Source organism: Saccostrea cucullata, unplaced genomic scaffold, assembly GCF_032062105.1.
Source record: "Saccostrea cucullata isolate Sc308-1 unplaced genomic scaffold, CSIRO_AGI_Scuc_v1 ctg1177, whole genome shotgun sequence".
Taxonomy (NCBI): domain Eukaryota; kingdom Metazoa; phylum Mollusca; class Bivalvia; order Ostreida; family Ostreidae; genus Saccostrea; species Saccostrea cuccullata.
Genome location: NW_026924569.1, coordinates 140084 through 157512, shown reverse-complemented (window position 1 = coordinate 157512; position 17429 = coordinate 140084). Strand labels below are relative to the sequence as shown.

General features: G+C 35.2%; 1 protein-coding gene across 1 annotated transcript in view; it reads left to right on the top strand.

The window, feature by feature from the left end:
* The window catches only part of LOC134266728 (dynein axonemal heavy chain 8-like), a gene marked incomplete at its 5' end in the record, with an annotated part of 101370 nt that overhangs the window by 78139 nt on the left and 5802 nt on the right, over positions 1–17429 (top strand). The gene's annotated exons all lie outside the window — the stretch shown is intronic.

Below are 17429 nucleotides of genomic sequence, written 5' to 3'. Positions count from 1 at the left end.
CGTATACTTTGTCAAATAAACATTTACAATTTTTATTAGAGCGGAGCAACATTTGAAAAGGAATAAAATCATTCAGAGTGGGTTAGGAGATTTAATGAATAAAAAACTTTTTTTCTATTTGTCCATTTTGTCAAAATTACAATTTTACAGAGTAAAGAAAAAAATCAACATAATTAAATATTTTATATCATCTTTAAAATGACGTTTGGTGGTCCTCCCAACTCTGGGAAAAAATTATTGGGTCCGTATTTATAGGTGAGAAAAATCCCTTAAGATTTAAACATATTTATTGACGGAAGAAAAAAAATGTGCAATTGGATGTAAAATAAAATTGAGACGGGCCATTTCTAGGCAGTAGATCGGGAGAGAGGGCAACCAAATATTTTTATAACAAATGGTCCTATAAGGCTAGTACATGTTCCATCACATACTTAGTAATGCAAAATTTTTGAATCTTTGGCACTATTTTGAAAAAAGAACACAAGGATTCTCGAGGGGGGTGGGGGTAGCCTCTCATTCTTTTGCGATGGACCTTTCTTAATTTACAAACATTGTGCTTGCTTTTAAATATCAAAGAAACAACTCAATATATTTTATCAAGCTTCGTATGTTCAATGAGCGAGAGCTTACAACGTTGTCAACATTATGAGACATGATGCGTTTTTATGTCCAAACATTACTCCATACAATGTGTGGGTCATTGCAAACAATCAAGCTATTTATGTGAGGTGCCTGAAGGAAATCCTATAACTGCCTATTTTTTCTATCTAACTGCTAAACAAAATAGACATATGTACCAACTTTTCGAATGTAAGACATGTAATTACAATTTGTTTTTCATGCACCGCATATTGTTTAACATTTTCAAATTAAATGCTAAGCATCCTCCTTGCAGTGCCCCATTTCAAAATAACTTCTATCGCCACAGAAAAAAGACCCGACGTAAACACATAATGTCACATATGTTTAGGACATTTTTTATCTTTTTTCTTGAGTTTTAAAGAAACCAACAAATTATCAAGACTGGTTCCATGAAAAATTAAATATAATCATGGTAATAAACGCATCTATCCAAAGCAGATATATGCACATGCCAACCACGTGCTCAGTGTAATAATATTAACGAGGAAACTCGAGCTGTAAACAGAACAGTTTTTCCCGATTTGCTTGAGTGGGGTTAAAATCGCGTTTTTTCATTAATCAGACGAAGCGATGCAACAAATAAAAGTAGTAAGTAATATTGCCTAATGATTATAACTTAGTAATTTCTTGTCTTGATGTTATTATGGTCGCATTTATTCTAAAATCAATGTTATTCGAACTCTGTGTGACAGAGGAATGGCGGACGAAATAAACACATGGCCTCAGGAAGACACCCATACGAAAAATCAAATTTTCAAGAATTATGGATAATGACAAGAAAAAAGCGAAACAAATGGTTGTAGCCATATTATCAATGAATCAAACTAACACCATTTTCAATGCATTTTTCATCTCGTGAATGCTGTAGCTGCGCAGTTCTAACATGATTAATTTCCTCCTAATTAAAACAAAATAAACTTAATTATTTACTAATTTTGGTCTCTAACAGTATGTAATTAGTGCATTAGCACTTTGAGTAACTTTGGGCTAGTTTAGTAGAGTATTAAGCGCATTCTTGGTATTTCTTATTTCACACCAGACTAGATCCAATATCGCTTGTACATCCCCCTTAATTTTGGTAATATCTTCTTCCTTTTGTTGAATGTCCTCTCAGTTTGGATATTTAGTATACTTAGTATTATAGAAAAACAAAGAAACTAGACGTTGGTGTTTCGTAAAGAAATTTTTAGTAGTAGAAAGTACCCACAACTCCTGAAAAAATGTGCACCCCCTCCCAATGGAATTGCTTCATGCAGGCCTGTATCAAGTACTGTTAACAAATATGGGGACATTCATTTGTTTAAAAACGCTGTGCGTACATGTAACGACAGCAAATGATTTCAGCAACCGGGCTAGCTGCAGATCTGTAGCTCTCCGAAAAAAAATATATTGATAGACCAGAGATATTTTTTTTCGGAGAGCTACAGATCTGCAGCTACAACCGCACAGGCATCAACAGATCAGTTTCGATATATAATGTACATAAATACCTAATGATTTGAAGTAATGCAGCGCCATATGAGAAAACGTTCTTTTTCAATTTCTGAACTAAATAAAATCCTGGAACAGTATACAAAACGGTACAGTATTATTTCAACATACTGTCTTTCTTACTTACGAATCTTTTGCAAACGAAGTCGAGAACGAGAAGTTATATAACTTATAAAGCTGTGCATGCTTTGCTGTAGTTAGATGCTACGGACAGACACGTAGCATCAGGGGTTTTTCGTAAAAACTTTTTTCTATTGAAAATTATCATTTATAGACCGGTTGTCCCCCCCCCCCCCGTTTTGGTGTACCACAGACAAATAAAGGTAATATAGTATTTATACGAAAAAATTAAGTACTAAAAGAAGTTCAATGCCCCTTCAAGTTTCAATTATTTACTTTTAAGTTTTTTTTATCAGGTAAGTTGAATACACCCCCCCCCCCCTGTAAAAAACGATGCTTCGTCCCTGACGGGTGAAATAGAATCAAAATTTAAAATCAAAGAAGAAGTCTACAGTACGTGCCAGAGTAAGTATGACTTTCCTGAAATAAAAACTCTCGTTAAATTATTATGAGCACAATTATATTGAAAATTATAGCAGACACACGTATTTCCCTCGATGAGAGAGAGAAGCTGGGAGATATTCCATCATGTTTGGGGAAAACCCAGGAAGATAATCTAATAATGACTTGTAGGATTTACTTTAAACTATTTGAATGATAACGTGTTATTTCAACAGCGACCTGAATACTGTAAGTCAAAGATGACAGCTTCAAAAATTCGTTTCGGAACAAATACTAATGTAGTACACAAATGAAAATCTATAGAGAGTATTTCGTCTTCTTTGATTTACTCTGTCCATCAACCAATCAGCTTAAAACAGTTGACCAATAATCGAGGACAATTAGAATGGAGAGAAATGAATTGAGAACTAATGAATTATCTATCAATAAACTTTAATTATATTAGCTGTTGACTTGGTACACTAGATATGATATTCATAATATATATATTTTACTTGATATTTGCGTGGACCCTGAGGTCCACGCAGCTGCGCAGTAAATATATAAGCGAGGTTAAACCGGATGCCATGGGCAAACGACAGGCTACGCATGCGCGAGTTCGCCCCTTGGGCAACTTGCCCGTAGAATATTTCGCCCTATTCGAAATAGAATATGCCATTCATTGGCAAATCGCGTTTTAAATCCGCATATCGTATTTAATTATTCATTGCGGATCCGAATTCCTCTCTTATACATATACTTTTATATACAAACTAAACATTGATTCTGTAGCACAAGTATTTAAAAAAGTAGGAAGAACTTGCAGTATATAGATACATGCGAATTAACAACTTGAATACAAAACGTCATTCAACGACTAGTTCTAGCTTTCACCGGCATTAGTTTTGTGCATCAAGGCTCGCAAAATTTTAGTATTTCAACAATCCAAATACCGTTTGATAGAGGTCTGTAGCAACGGTTTTTAAGATGGGGAGGGGGGTGCTCCGAAAAAAAAATCTGCGTACTACAGAGCTGTGCTACACGCGTACCATCAGATCTATTGTCTATTTTTCCCATGAAAGATTTAGGCCATTCCAAGTTTTTTCTCTTTTTAGCGTCCACCCATCTTTCAAAAACCTAGCTACCCATTCGCAAAAAAAAAAAAAAAAAAAAAAAAATAAATAAAACACATATACTTCATAGTAATAAGAATGACGTAATTCAAAATATATGATTTCATTTATCTATTTTTCATAAAGAAAGTTATTTTCTTCAGCAAAATTGAGGTATTTAATACTGAAACTATTCCAATAATGAAATATTATACAAATATTCAGATATATTGCCGGAAATCACAAATTTTGACCTTAATAATTAATTTACGGACTCCTGATTCTGTTTGTTTTTTTTCTGATATGGATGTCAAAAACCAAGGCGCACGTGGACGCTAAACATAGAAAGAACTTGGAATGGCCTTATTCTTTATAAATCCAGAACAAGTGTCAAGTAGAAGCCTCTGTGGGTTACATGTATCAAAATAGCCGATTTTTGAAACTGACAAAACTAAAGGCGGAGATAAAATTTAACAATATTTTGCTTTGAGACTACAATCAGTCATAAGTACTGAAAGCAGATCATTGTAGAAAATGTGAACAAACCTACATGAATACTTACTAAACCTAGAAATTCTCTTAAATTGATTTCGGTTAGAAACACATGCTTATGGTCCACGTATTGCAGTCCTATTTTAAAGGACAGCAACTTGTTTGAAACATTGATGTCGCCAATTCCGGGTCACGTCGGGGTTTTTCGTTGACATTTTGCATAGTTGGTAGATTTATATTTTATGCAATATATGTATTGAAAGAAAAAAAATAAGGAACGATCCAAAAGTCTTTTTGTTTTCAAAGTAACCAAAATGGAACAATAATATTATATTTACAGGCGTATTTCATCAAGGCCAATAGCTTCCCCAGTTATATATACGATTCATTTTCTCCATTTCCAGATCACGTGAATCATGGTCTTGTAATATTTTATGGATCGTTTGGAACACGATTTTTTAATAATGTTGAGACATTAAAGAAAAAGAATTCATGCAGCTCTGAAAAATCTAAACAATTGCAGAAAAAAATGTATTATATATAAAACAGTACCGACAAAACAAAGTAATTTTTTTGTGAAAATATTTTCCAGATAGAATACTTTTAATAATCAAGGAAAATACATGGTTGTCACTTGGTTTTGTACATTGAGTTTTGACATGCTTAAACCAGTGTAATTTTATTTGAGCAGTGATCATTATGATTGATTTCTGAGTTAAAATTAAATGCATGTGCTATACTTTTTAGCTAATAATTTTTATATAGAACTTTTAAATCAGCCTTGCTGCAGCGAACAAAAAAAAAAAAAAAAAAAAAAAAAAGAGAGAGAGAGAGAAAGGAGCCCTTGGTAGTTTCCTTATAACCGAGTTGTAGCCCTCCTACGTGTCCGCCTGAAATTGAGACCAAAAATTTCGCTTGTAGTGTTGATTGCACTGTCATTTTGGGTGGCAAAAATAGTTCGGTCCAAAGATCCTCGTGCAGATATCTACTTCAAGCTAGTTTATAGTTAATTGATGTCTAAGAAAGATTATAAAATCGAACTTTTAAGAATTAGGGGGAGAGGGTGTCCAGAACCGAGCGCAACTTTTTGTGCGCAATAAATATGCATTCGTGTTTTTTTTCCTATGGGTGGTACTGTAACCCTCTGGTCGACTTAGCTGCAGATCTGTAGCGTTATGGCTTTATGTATTTGTCTTTGACCATAACGCTACAGATCCGCTACTGCAAAAAATGTGCAATTTATGGCGGAAGATTTTTTTGCGCACTGTTGGGGTGAATTTCTCCAATTTTCAACATTGTAAATCATCTAACCTTCCCTACATAATGCTGGACACATTTTTAAATAAATCTGTAAATTTTATACACATCCCAACCCTTTTATAGTCCTCACTACAAGCGATAAACTCGCTTGAATTAGAATTTTTGCAATCTCCCAGAGAATTCAAATCAAGCCAGTAGAGGCGACTATAAAGTGTTGAGAGGAGGATAAAATAAAAATATACAAATTGGTTTAAGAATGTGTCTGGAATGGGGTGAAAGATTGGTGATTTACCAAAGTTGGAAAGAGGAGAAATTCTCCCAAACAGTGCGGAAAAAAAATCTTGCGCCGTAAATTGCACATTTTTTGCATTACAGGATCTGTATATAGCGTTATGCCATGCTACAGTTCTGCAGCTAGATACCTAGGTGATAGATATTTTTATGTATCTCTTTTAAACGAACAACTCGCCAAGATGTTAGATTTTGGTTTTGAAGAAAGAAAAAAAAAACACCATTGGTAATATGTATTTTTGTGGCGATAAAGTTTATTTTAAAGATGGACAAATTTTCTGAATTTAGGAATGATTAAACCCCAGTACCGCTCCAGATGAATCTTCAGGAATCATGTGTACAAAATATTGTCTTATCAAGAATGACTGGTTTGGCTGACAACAGGTGAAGAGACCTTACAAAATCACTTCCAAGCCATTTCTCTTTAGGAAGTCAATGGATCTGTAGTCAGCATGCATATCATAAAACTTGTAACAATTCAATTCGACTTGACTTTTTGCGTCCATATGAGTAGTCGTTTCCCGTTATCTTTCTGAGTGTGATCTCCGGGTGATCCATTCTATGTGTGATTTTCTGGTCAAATACGACTTATTTTTTTGGCAACCCATCCTGGGGGTACATAAGATATGAACACAAATCGTTATGATTTTCCGGGTTGTAATAATTGGTATTATCATATCAATAAAATTAATTAATCATATTACATGAATGTAAATTGAAAAGTTGTTTAACTACTAAAAAAAATATAGTTTTGAATATGCTATAATTGCAAATGCAACCACAATAACTGTTAACAACATTTTTCACATTATGCGGTGTAGTTGCAGAACTGTAGCTCTCTGCTTGAGAAGATTTCGGATCGAGAGATAAAGCAGAGAGTTACAGATCCATGCGTTGTAAAAACCGTCGATTGACGCCGCCGATTTTTTTGTCGCTCACTCCAGGTACAAATTCTCATCCTAGGCATCATCATGTGACTAAGATCCACTACAGTACTTTTTAAAATGCTAATATTTGTTCGGGGACGATCTTTGCATTTCTTTTATGGATATATTCAACTAGTAAGCACTGAAACCTGTAACGGTCCCGGTGATGGTACGGGAGCGAAGCCCCCGCAAGCTGACAAACTTTTACAAATAAGAGACGTTTTCCCTTGATTACAATAATGGAATATAAGTTATACATATACATAAATTCACATGTTAAAAAATTAAAATATGACAAAAATATTGGGTTTAAAGGATTTGTATATGTTTATAAAAAGAAATGCAACAATATTATGCAACATAATAGTAAATTCTCCTATTTCGTTTCCGGAAGTCGTGCCAAGGCTTCCTGAAAACGACACAAGTACGCAGTTCCATTGCTATAGCTGGAAAACCTTAAAAAAAAGGCGAAGGAATATTTCTTTCGCTCAGATCTCGAGATTGATGATCATATTGCAGTCAGATCGTGGAAATCAAGCTGCAATTGCTGTGTATGACATGCAGTCTTGCACATGCAAGCTATATAATTGAATGGCTGAGAAGGGGGGTTGGGGTTGTTTTTACAGTCATGTGCTACTTTCTAAAATTGAAAGATTATCATTTAACATTGTTATTAAATCTCTTATGTTTTTAAATCAAGTTTAACCTTATTGTTTTCATCAGTTTAAGAAATTCATTATCATAGTTAAAGGTTCAAATATTTGTAGTTTACTATTTCATAGGCGTAGTCACAGGGGGGGCAGCGGGGGCACTAGCCCCCCCACTTTCAGATCTGGGGGGGCAAGAGTATGTCTGTGCCCCCCCACTTTTCAATAAAGAACAAAATCACAGCTATATTTCCCCAACATTTTCTTTGCTATAGGAAATGTTCATTGAAGGATTGAAGGGATAGTAGTTACTTTTTGACCCTAGTATAGTAATATGGAAAAATTTTGGAAAAAAATTGGAATTGAAAGTAACTTGCCTTTGTGAAAAAGTTGGCCACTACCCCACCCCCCCCCCCCCAATTTTCGAGTTTGGGCGCGCGCGCGCGCGCGCGCGCGCGCGCGCGCGCGCGCGCGCGCGCGCGCGCGCGCGCGCGCGCGCGCGCGCGCGCGCGCGCGCGCGCGCGCGCGCGCGCGCGCGCGCGCGCGCGCGCGCGCGCGCGCGCGCGCGCGCGCGCGCGCGCGCGCGCGCGCGCGCGCGCGCGCGCGCGCGCGCGCGCGCGCGCGCGCATTCTTTCTTTTTTTTTTTTTTTTTTTTTTTTTTGCTTGTCGATTTCTGGATCACTTTGAAGTTTTTGGGAACTTAAATTTTCTTTTTCTTTTTTTTTTTTTTTTTTGCTTGTCAAAGAATTTGTAGTTTGAAGTTTGTGACTACGCCTCTGTATTTGTTCCGTTTCTTTTGCGTTCCGGTATAAATTGATATCTTCTTCGAAAAAAAAAAGTAAAAAGGCCTAAATTATCTTATTAATAATTCAAAGCATTACACGTCACACTTTCTTTTCAGGAAGGAGGACTGTCCAATAATAAAAGATGAACTTCTTTTTTCTGTATTTATTTTTTGGAATAAAAAGTATCATCAGAATATATTTACATCCACTGAATAGTTCCTCCTATATTTCTTAAGAAAACCCATTGCGTTAATCAGTGCATGAACTACACTAGGCATGTCACCTGTACAGATTTCTTGATCAGTGGCTGTTCCATCAATGAAACATACAAAGACGTTCGCATCGTTAATATATAATTAATCATGTTAATCCTACTTTAAATTATTATTTAAACAGATATAAATATAAACAATAAAATGTCTTTCTTTGGTTGTTATTTACAAAATTTACATAACCCGCTATTTTTTCTGCAACAGCTGCGGCATTCATCCCCGAACTAACAACCATAGAAAGCATTTTGTTGTTTAAATGACTACAGAGACGGAATCTTTTAGGGAATTTGTGATTCGGAGACCTACAGTACTGCAGTTATCTAGTTGTAGTAAACGTGTATCCTGAGACCATCTACACGAACACCGCGTGGGAAAAAACTCTTGATTTTGTTTTTTTTTTATTTTCCCACAGTATTGTCCTTTTTGAAAATTTTCACTCTTATCGTGCTTTTCATTATTACTTTGTGATCGAACCTGCCAATGTTCTGCCGGAAGTGGATTAATTCAGTGAGAATGAAATCTTGTCGAAGAATCGAAGCTGTTTCGTTCAAGTTACTTTTTTATATTTCACCACCCCCTTCCTTCACTTTTTAAAAAAGGTCTTGTCTGATGTTTAAAGATTAATGAAGAAATTGTATTACTGAAACTTTAATGCTTCTTGTGATTTTTATTTTTGTGAAAGCTAGGGGACGACCATTCTACTATTCTAAGGAGAAAAAAATATCAAGGCATGAAAAAAAGAACATCGAAATTTAAACTCTAATTCGCTTGGGGTGGTTATTGGTTATTCGACCCCCCTTCCTCAGAAAAAATGTGAGTTTTTTTAATTTAAGAATTTCAAAATGTATAGATTATTTTTCATATTTTTTTTTAAATTATACTTTTATAATATAGATCTAGATATATTACGATGTAAGGCCGGAACAATTTTCTGGGAAAGGGGGTGGACATTTTGTGAATAAAACAAGAGAGGTTGGGCAAAGAATATTAATTTACATCATCGTTTTAAACATAAAATACTCAGTATTTAAAATGTTAAATTAATCTTTTTATTTACAACAGCTGTATATCTTGCCTAATTATGTATGTTCTTGCATAGCTAATGTCATTTTCATGTCAATCTGTATTTGGTTTTCCCCGAGTGATACGTCACAATAGATCGAAAACTTGAGATGTGCACACTAAAACTGCACCTCTTAGCGGAGGTGAAACAAGTGCGCGGATCCTAGATCTTGCAATTTTTAAAGCCTGTTTTTTGTACTAAACACTTTTCACTTTCATTTCCTCTTGTGATATTTGGTTGTCCAAGTAAAGGAAAACGTTCAGCTAAAAAAATAATGTTTAAATGATGTACCTTAGTGACAGAATACCTTATATTACGTACAATGCCTACACGCCATTTTGATACAGAGAGAAAGTTCGGGAAAACAGTGTACCTGTGACGTCGTACTTCGAAAAATGACGTCGAACAGGAGTTGTTTGCAGTGCATTGGCAGTGTTGACATCGCCGCGTTTCACTGGCTATTTTTTGGATTTAATCGTTCTTACGACTATATGTTTTCAGTTATCGTGATGAATATGCATTGGTATGTATTTTCGTTCTCTTGCTCCGTGATTTATTTTCTTCGGGAGATCGGCATGTGCACATGGTGTAGGGACCCGGGTCTAGTCTTCATTCATGGATACTTGGAATGAAATACTTAGGATTTAAGCGCATCGTGACAGTAAATAACACTTCTACCGTGTTAATTACCGTTTATTACGTACATTGCGTGGACTGATTAACAATACAGACCGAATACACATTGAATATGGATTTACTACAGGATTTTTAACTAACTCAACTGGCGCATGCCCAAAGGGGTTAGTCGACACCCGGCGGCGACTAACCCCTTTGGGCATGCGCCAACTAACCCAGTAAAAAATTCATCTAACCCCTGCCAGTACATGCAACCTTGTTTACACCAATAAATAAATAAACAAACAAACACAACAATAAATAAACAAACAAATAGCAAGCAAATAAACAGAAAGGAAGAAATAGTTAACAGAAAATAGAATAACTTATTTCATGAGTTTATAAACAAAATTTTTACCCAAATACTCACAAAATATGCAGAGATCTAAGGCAACATTTTTTTCTACTGAGCTACAAATACATGTAAGGAGACTTAGTAGCTTATTTTTTTTAATTCTTTAAATTCCGAATGAAATAATTATTCCGAGTTGAAATAATACCCTGTTAAGAGGTCTTTCCACCTTCTTTGATGTTTTCAATTTTGTTTATTTGACTCCTTAAAATTAAATTCCATGAATACAAAAACCAAAACTGTCTTAACCGATAGAAAAAATTATAATTTAAAAAAATTGAAATGACCTTGACCTTTGACCTTGAAAATTTTTCAAGGTCAAAGGTCAAGGGCACAATGCAATTGATCCCATGCATTTACCACTTATAGTTTTCAAGTTATAAGGTTTTATATTAAGTACAAAGAAGTTAAAGGGCAATAACTCATATAAGAGGTCATCAGATCCTTTTGCATTTTACAATGAAGTTAGGCCTAAAGACCCTTAACACATTAGAGAAGGTTTGGTGTCTCTAGGGTCTACGGTTTTGAAGTAGTAGCGATAACAAGGTTTTTCGCATAAGGGGCAATAACTTTCAATAGGGTCAATCTTCGGGGACAAGAATGAAATCTTTGAAATAGATTTAAGAGAACATATTAAAAATGCAAAGACTGATTGTATATGTTAAAAGACAAAAGAGATATAAAAAGAGCTTGATTTCTCAATTTTTGAGTGACCTTGACCTTTGACCTTTGCATAAATTTGAAGGTCAAAGGTCACTGAATCTAATGCAGTTGGTCCCATGTCTCTACGACTTGTCGTTTTGAAAATTTTGGATTATTTGTAATATTCAAAAAGTTTCAGGGGCAATAACTCATTGAAGGGGTCACCGAATGCTTTAGCAATGAATAGATTGAAGAGTCCCCATAATTTGGCAAAGCCATTGGTGAAGGTTTCATACCTTTACGGTTTACGGTTTCAGAGGAGTAGCGATAACAAGGGTTTTTAGCACAAGGGGCAACAACTTTCCAAAGGGTCAATCTTAGGGGCCAAGATTTATATCTTCTAAAGAGTTTCAAAAGTACATATCAAAGACATAAGATGGATCGTATATGTTTAAGGACATAAGAGCTATTAAGAGAAATTTATTTCTCATATTTGGAATGACCTTGACCTTTGACCTTGAAATGAATTTGAAGGCAAAAGGTCATTGAATGTTATGCAGTTGGTTTCATGTCTCTACGACTTTTTGTTATGAAAATTTTTAATTTTTTGTAAACTTTATAAACTTTCAGGGGCAGTTACTCATTGAAGGGGTCAAAGAAAACTTTCACAATGAATAGATTGAAAAGTCTCCTAAATTAGTTGAAGACAATGGTGAAGGTTTTATATCTCTACGGTTTACGGTTTCTGAGGAGTAGCGATAACAAGCTTAACGGTGAAAGGGCCAATAACTGCGTAAGGGGTCTAAGTTAAAATATGGGGGGTCATTTTTCGGAATAACTTTAAATATCCAGTATCATGAACTATAAAGTTTTTCGATAAGTCTTACGGTGTCAAAACATAAGGTGAGAAATAGAATAATAAAAAACATAAGCATTTCAAGAGGTCTTTCCACAGAAAGGTGGAAAGACCTAATTATGCTCATAATAATTTAACGAGAGTTTTTATTTCAAGAAAGTCATACTTACTCTGGCACATACTGTAGACTTCTTCTTTGATTTTAAATTTTTATTCTATTTCACCCGTCAGGGACGAAGCATATATTTTTTTTTACACGGGGGGGGGGGGTTATTCAACTTACCTGATAAAAAAAACTTAAAAGTAAATAATTGAAACTTGGAGGGGCATTGAACTTCTTTTAGTACCTTATTTTTTTTTTGTATAAATACTATATTACCTTTATTTGGCTGTGGTACACCAAAACGGGGGGGGGGGGGGGGGGGGGGGCAACCGGTCTATAAATGATAATTTTCAACAAAAAAAGTTTTTACGAAAACCCCCTGATGCTACGTGTCTGTCCGTAGCATCTAACTACAGCAAAGCATGCACAGCTTTATAAGTTATATAACTTCTCGTTCTCGACTTCGTTTGCAAAAGATTCGGCAGTAAGAAAGACAGTATGTTGAAATAATAATGTACCGTTTTGTATACTGTTTCAGGATTTTATTTAGTTCAGAAATTGAAAAAGAACATGTAAATTTCTCATATGGCGCTGCATAACTTCAAATCATTAGGTATTTGTGTAGTAATATGTACATATATATCGAAACTGATCTGTTGATGTCTGTTCGGTTGCTGAAATCATTTGCTGTCGTTACATGTACGCACAGCGTTTTTAAACAAATGAATGTCCCCATATTTGTTAACAGTACTTGTCAAGGCCTGAATGAAGCAATTCCATTTGGAGGGGGTGCACATTTTTTCAGTAGTTGTGGGGACTTTCTACCACTAAAAATTTCTTTACAAAACACCAGCATCTAGTTTCTTTGTTTTTCTATAATACTAAGCATATACTATATATCCAAACTGAGAGTACATTCAACAAAAGGAAGAAGATATCACCAAAATTAATGGGGACACGTCCCCTCGCTGCATTTCATTTCCAAAATCTGCATAGCATTCCGACATATTTTTATTTCATTTCCGACATTTTTTTAATACTATAATTATATTTCCGGAATATACCTGTACATGTGCGGCAATTCAACGTTTTCCAAGAAATTGAAAATGGAATTTTAAAAGTATATTTATTGCAAAATATTGATAAAAAATATAAAAATCCATCTGCACATATACGTAAACATGTAGTACAAAGTCTAGGCAAAAGAGTTCAATTCAAGCATACTCTTTCGCCATATTTTATTAATGTGCATGCACTAAATTAAAAGTCGGGGAATTTTTATTATACAGTTGCTTCATTAGTAGATTTTAAAATCTCAGAAATTGGATTTCAGTGATTTATTTATAATTTAATTCCTTTAATTTTTTCATATGTTAAGTCTTCAATTCTGCTACTAAAAGTTCTATCTAAAAATGGGCGAAAGTTCACAACACTAACTGTATGTGCCTCAGAAAGAGAGAGATTCATTTATTTGGATGTCGGTGATTTATTCGCAGTTCATGATTTCTTCCTTAAATTAAAGTTTTCATATATTGGGCCTTCAATCCTGTTTTATTGCCGAAAAGTGCAGTGTTCTACCTGAAAATGTCCGAGATTTTAAACGCTGTCTTGATCCATTAAATTTTCCTTTCCGTAAGCGTCGATATGCCCCCCCCCCCCCCCACACACACACACCACATGATTTGTTTCAAAGTCGGCAAAAAATAAAATTAAATTTAAATAATACAAAATTGATTAAAAAATATTTCTGTCAATACGGAGGTAGGGGTTAAATGCCACGCAGTATTTATGAGGGAAAAAAAGAATTGTCTCACCCCCTTCCTTTTATCAAAATATTATATGAATGATGAATACAAAAGAAAGATACAAGAAATATTTTCAACACCTTATTAGCCTTCATTATGTTCTTGCAGATCTATAGACATACTGCATTTCACTTTATTCTGTCCCCGAGTGATAGGCCTACGTCACAATAGATCGAAAACTTGAGATGTGCACACTAAAACTGCACCTCTTAGCGGAGCTGAAACAAGTGCGCGGATCCTGGATCTTGCAATTTTTAAAGCCTGTTTTTTTGTACTAAACACTTTTCACATTCATTCCCTCTTGTGATATTTGGTTGTCCAGGTAAAGGAAAACGTTCAGCTAAAAAAATAATGTTTAAATGATGTACCTTAGTGACAGAATACCTTATATTACGTACAATGCCTATACGCCATTTTGATACAGAGAGAAAGTTCGGGAAAACAGTGTACCTGTGACGTCGTACTTCGAAAAATGACGTCGAACAGGAGTTGTTTGTAGTGCATTGGCAGTGTTGACATCGCCGCGTTTCACTGGCTATTTGTTGGATTTAATCGTTCTTACGACTATATGTTTTCAGTTATCGTGATGAATATGCATTGGTATGTATTTTCGTTCTCTTGCTCCGTGATTTATTTTCTTCGGGAGATCGGCATGTGCACATGGTGTAGGGACCCGGGTCTAGTCTTCATTCATGGATACTTGGAATGAAATACTTAGGATTTAAGCGCATCGTGGCAGTAAATAACACTTCTACAGTGTTAATTACCGTTTATTACGTACATTGCGTGGACTGATTAACAATACAGACCGAGTACACATTGAATATGGATTTACTACAGGATTTTTAACTAACACAACTGGCGCATGCCCAAAGGGGTTAGTCGACACCCGGCGGCGACTAACCCCTTTGGGCATGCGCCAACTAACCCAATAAAAAATTCATCTAACCCCTGCCAGTACATGCAGCCTTGTTTACACCAATAAATAAACAAACACAACAATAAATAAACAAACAAATAACAAACAAATAAACAGATAAGAAGAAATAATTAACAGAAAATAGAATAACTTTTTTAATGAGTTTATAAACAAAATCTTGACCCAAATACTCACAAAATATGCAGAGATCTAAGGCAACATATTTTTCTACTGAGCTACAAATACATGTAAGGAGACTTAGTAGCTTATTATTTTTAATTCTTTAGATTCCGAATGAAATAATTATTCCGAGCTGAAATAATACCCTGTTATACACTGATTTCTTTTCTATCAATGTGCCTCTAAACACCTGTATTTTAATTTTATCCTTCTCAAACGTTTAAAACAATAATCGACAAATTGTAAAATTCAAATTTTAAAAGTATTTACACAGCTAATAATACGTTCCTTAGGAATTGATCAAATTTTCAAAACTTATAAATAAGCATTAAGTATATATTTTTTTTTGCTAATTGCCAAAATTTTTCATACCTCATTCTTCTGTGAAAACAATATCGGTTGATTTTTAGAAGAGGATCACAATGCTGATTAAAATTAATATATATTTTCTCCATTTTTTTTTCAAAATTGATTTTACTACTTAAAGTGCTCCATTATTTTTTACAAAACTAATACTAAGTAATCCCTTATGATCGATTGTTATAAATTATCAAAGACGGAGTAGAGAATTTATCCCTGGGAGCAGAGCTTTTATAATCTGTTTATTAGACAGAGAAGAAAAGAGAAGAAAAACAAACGTTTCATAGTGGAGGTAACCCTATTGTTTCCATAAAACGTTACAAAAAGTGTAAAACTTACAGATGCGTTCGGTGTTTTTATAAAAGCGCTTTTCAGGTATTAACTTAATAAATGGTGTTTCTTAATACTTTGGCAAGGAAAAACAAACTCGATCGAGAGATTTGCTGATGTTTTTGCAGTCTGTAATAACCTCCAACCTGCTGTATAATAAACTTTCAAAAATAAACTAACAGTTGCCAGAAATCGCGATCGCGCGATACACATGTAATAAGGACCAAATTCTCAGTTCTTAAAAGTAAGTGTTGTAAGTATTGTCAATGCTTTGGTAAATATACTAATAAGAATTCGATATAATCGTTATAATAGCCACTCTTCATACACAGCATATACTTCGTTAGTACGAAGTGATATAGTAGGGGCTGGCTTTAGTCAGACTTCACAGCATATTGTCAATCTCTAACCAGGGGGCGTATTACGCCGACAGTATACAAATCATTTGCTGAAGTTACCGTTGTTGATAGGTAGGTCCTTGTGGAAGTTTCCGGTTTTGGTTCCAGAAGGATAAGGTTACGAGCGATAAAGCGATGCCGACAGGTAGCGCCTTATGGAGGTTTCCGGTTGCCGACACATGCCATATAGCGGCTAGCGAAGCTAACCGCTTAAAAACTAACCTTTTCACTAATCCTGAAAATGTAGGTCAGATTCAGCTTCTGAAGCCAGCCTAGTAGAATGCACCCTTAGATGTACCATCCATGCAAGTATGGTCATTATAGAGCTCAAAGTTACTTGGAAATGAATCCTGCACCATAAACTTTAACCTGTTTACTCGTCCAGAAAATGTAGGTCAGATTCAGCATCCGAAGCAAGTCTGGTAGTATGCATCATAAGATGTACCATCCATGCAAGTTTAGTCATTATAGGGTTCATAGTACCTTGGAAATGAAACCTGCACCAAAAATTTTAACCTGTTCACTCAACCGGAAAATGTAGGTCAGATTCAGCATCCGAAGCAAGTCTTGTAATATGCATCCTAAGATGTACCATCCATGCAAGTTTGGTCACTATAAGTCTCATAGTAACTTGGAAATGAAACCTGCACCAAAAACTTGAACCTGTTCACTCAACCGGAAAATGTAGGTTAGATGCAGCATCCGAAGCAAGTCTGGTAGTATGCATCCTAAGATGTACCATCCATGCAAGTTTGGTCAACATCGGGCTTATAGTTACTCGGAAATGAGACCTACACCAAAAACTGCACCAAAAATGTTAACCTGCCCCATAAACATTAACCTGGTCATTCCTTTGCTGAAATTGCAGCATCTGAAACTTTGACTGGTACAATGAAACACACTAGAAACATCTTTCATGCATGTCTAATCAATATAGGACATAGAGGTACTTAAAAAGAAAACTGCTCCAAAAAACTTAACCCGGGACGCCGACGCCGAGGGTATTACATAGGCTCCCCACAACTTCGTTGAGGTGAGCTAAACATATTTTGAAGCTCTTTTAGACTGTGTCAACTTTTCAGAAAATTAAGATTATTTTTCATGCAAACCTCCAATGCAGTTGATTCCACCTCTGGTGTTTCCAGGGGGTTCTTATGTTTGCCCTGTTCTTGATTTGTTTTGTTTAATGGAATAATGAGATTTATAATTCTTTATTATCTGTCTTTTATATGATAAAATTATGACAAACCTAATAGGAATTGCCTTCAAGTGAGTAGTCTTCATTTCCATGCTAATATACTCGGTATTCAATGTGGCTTTTAATTTG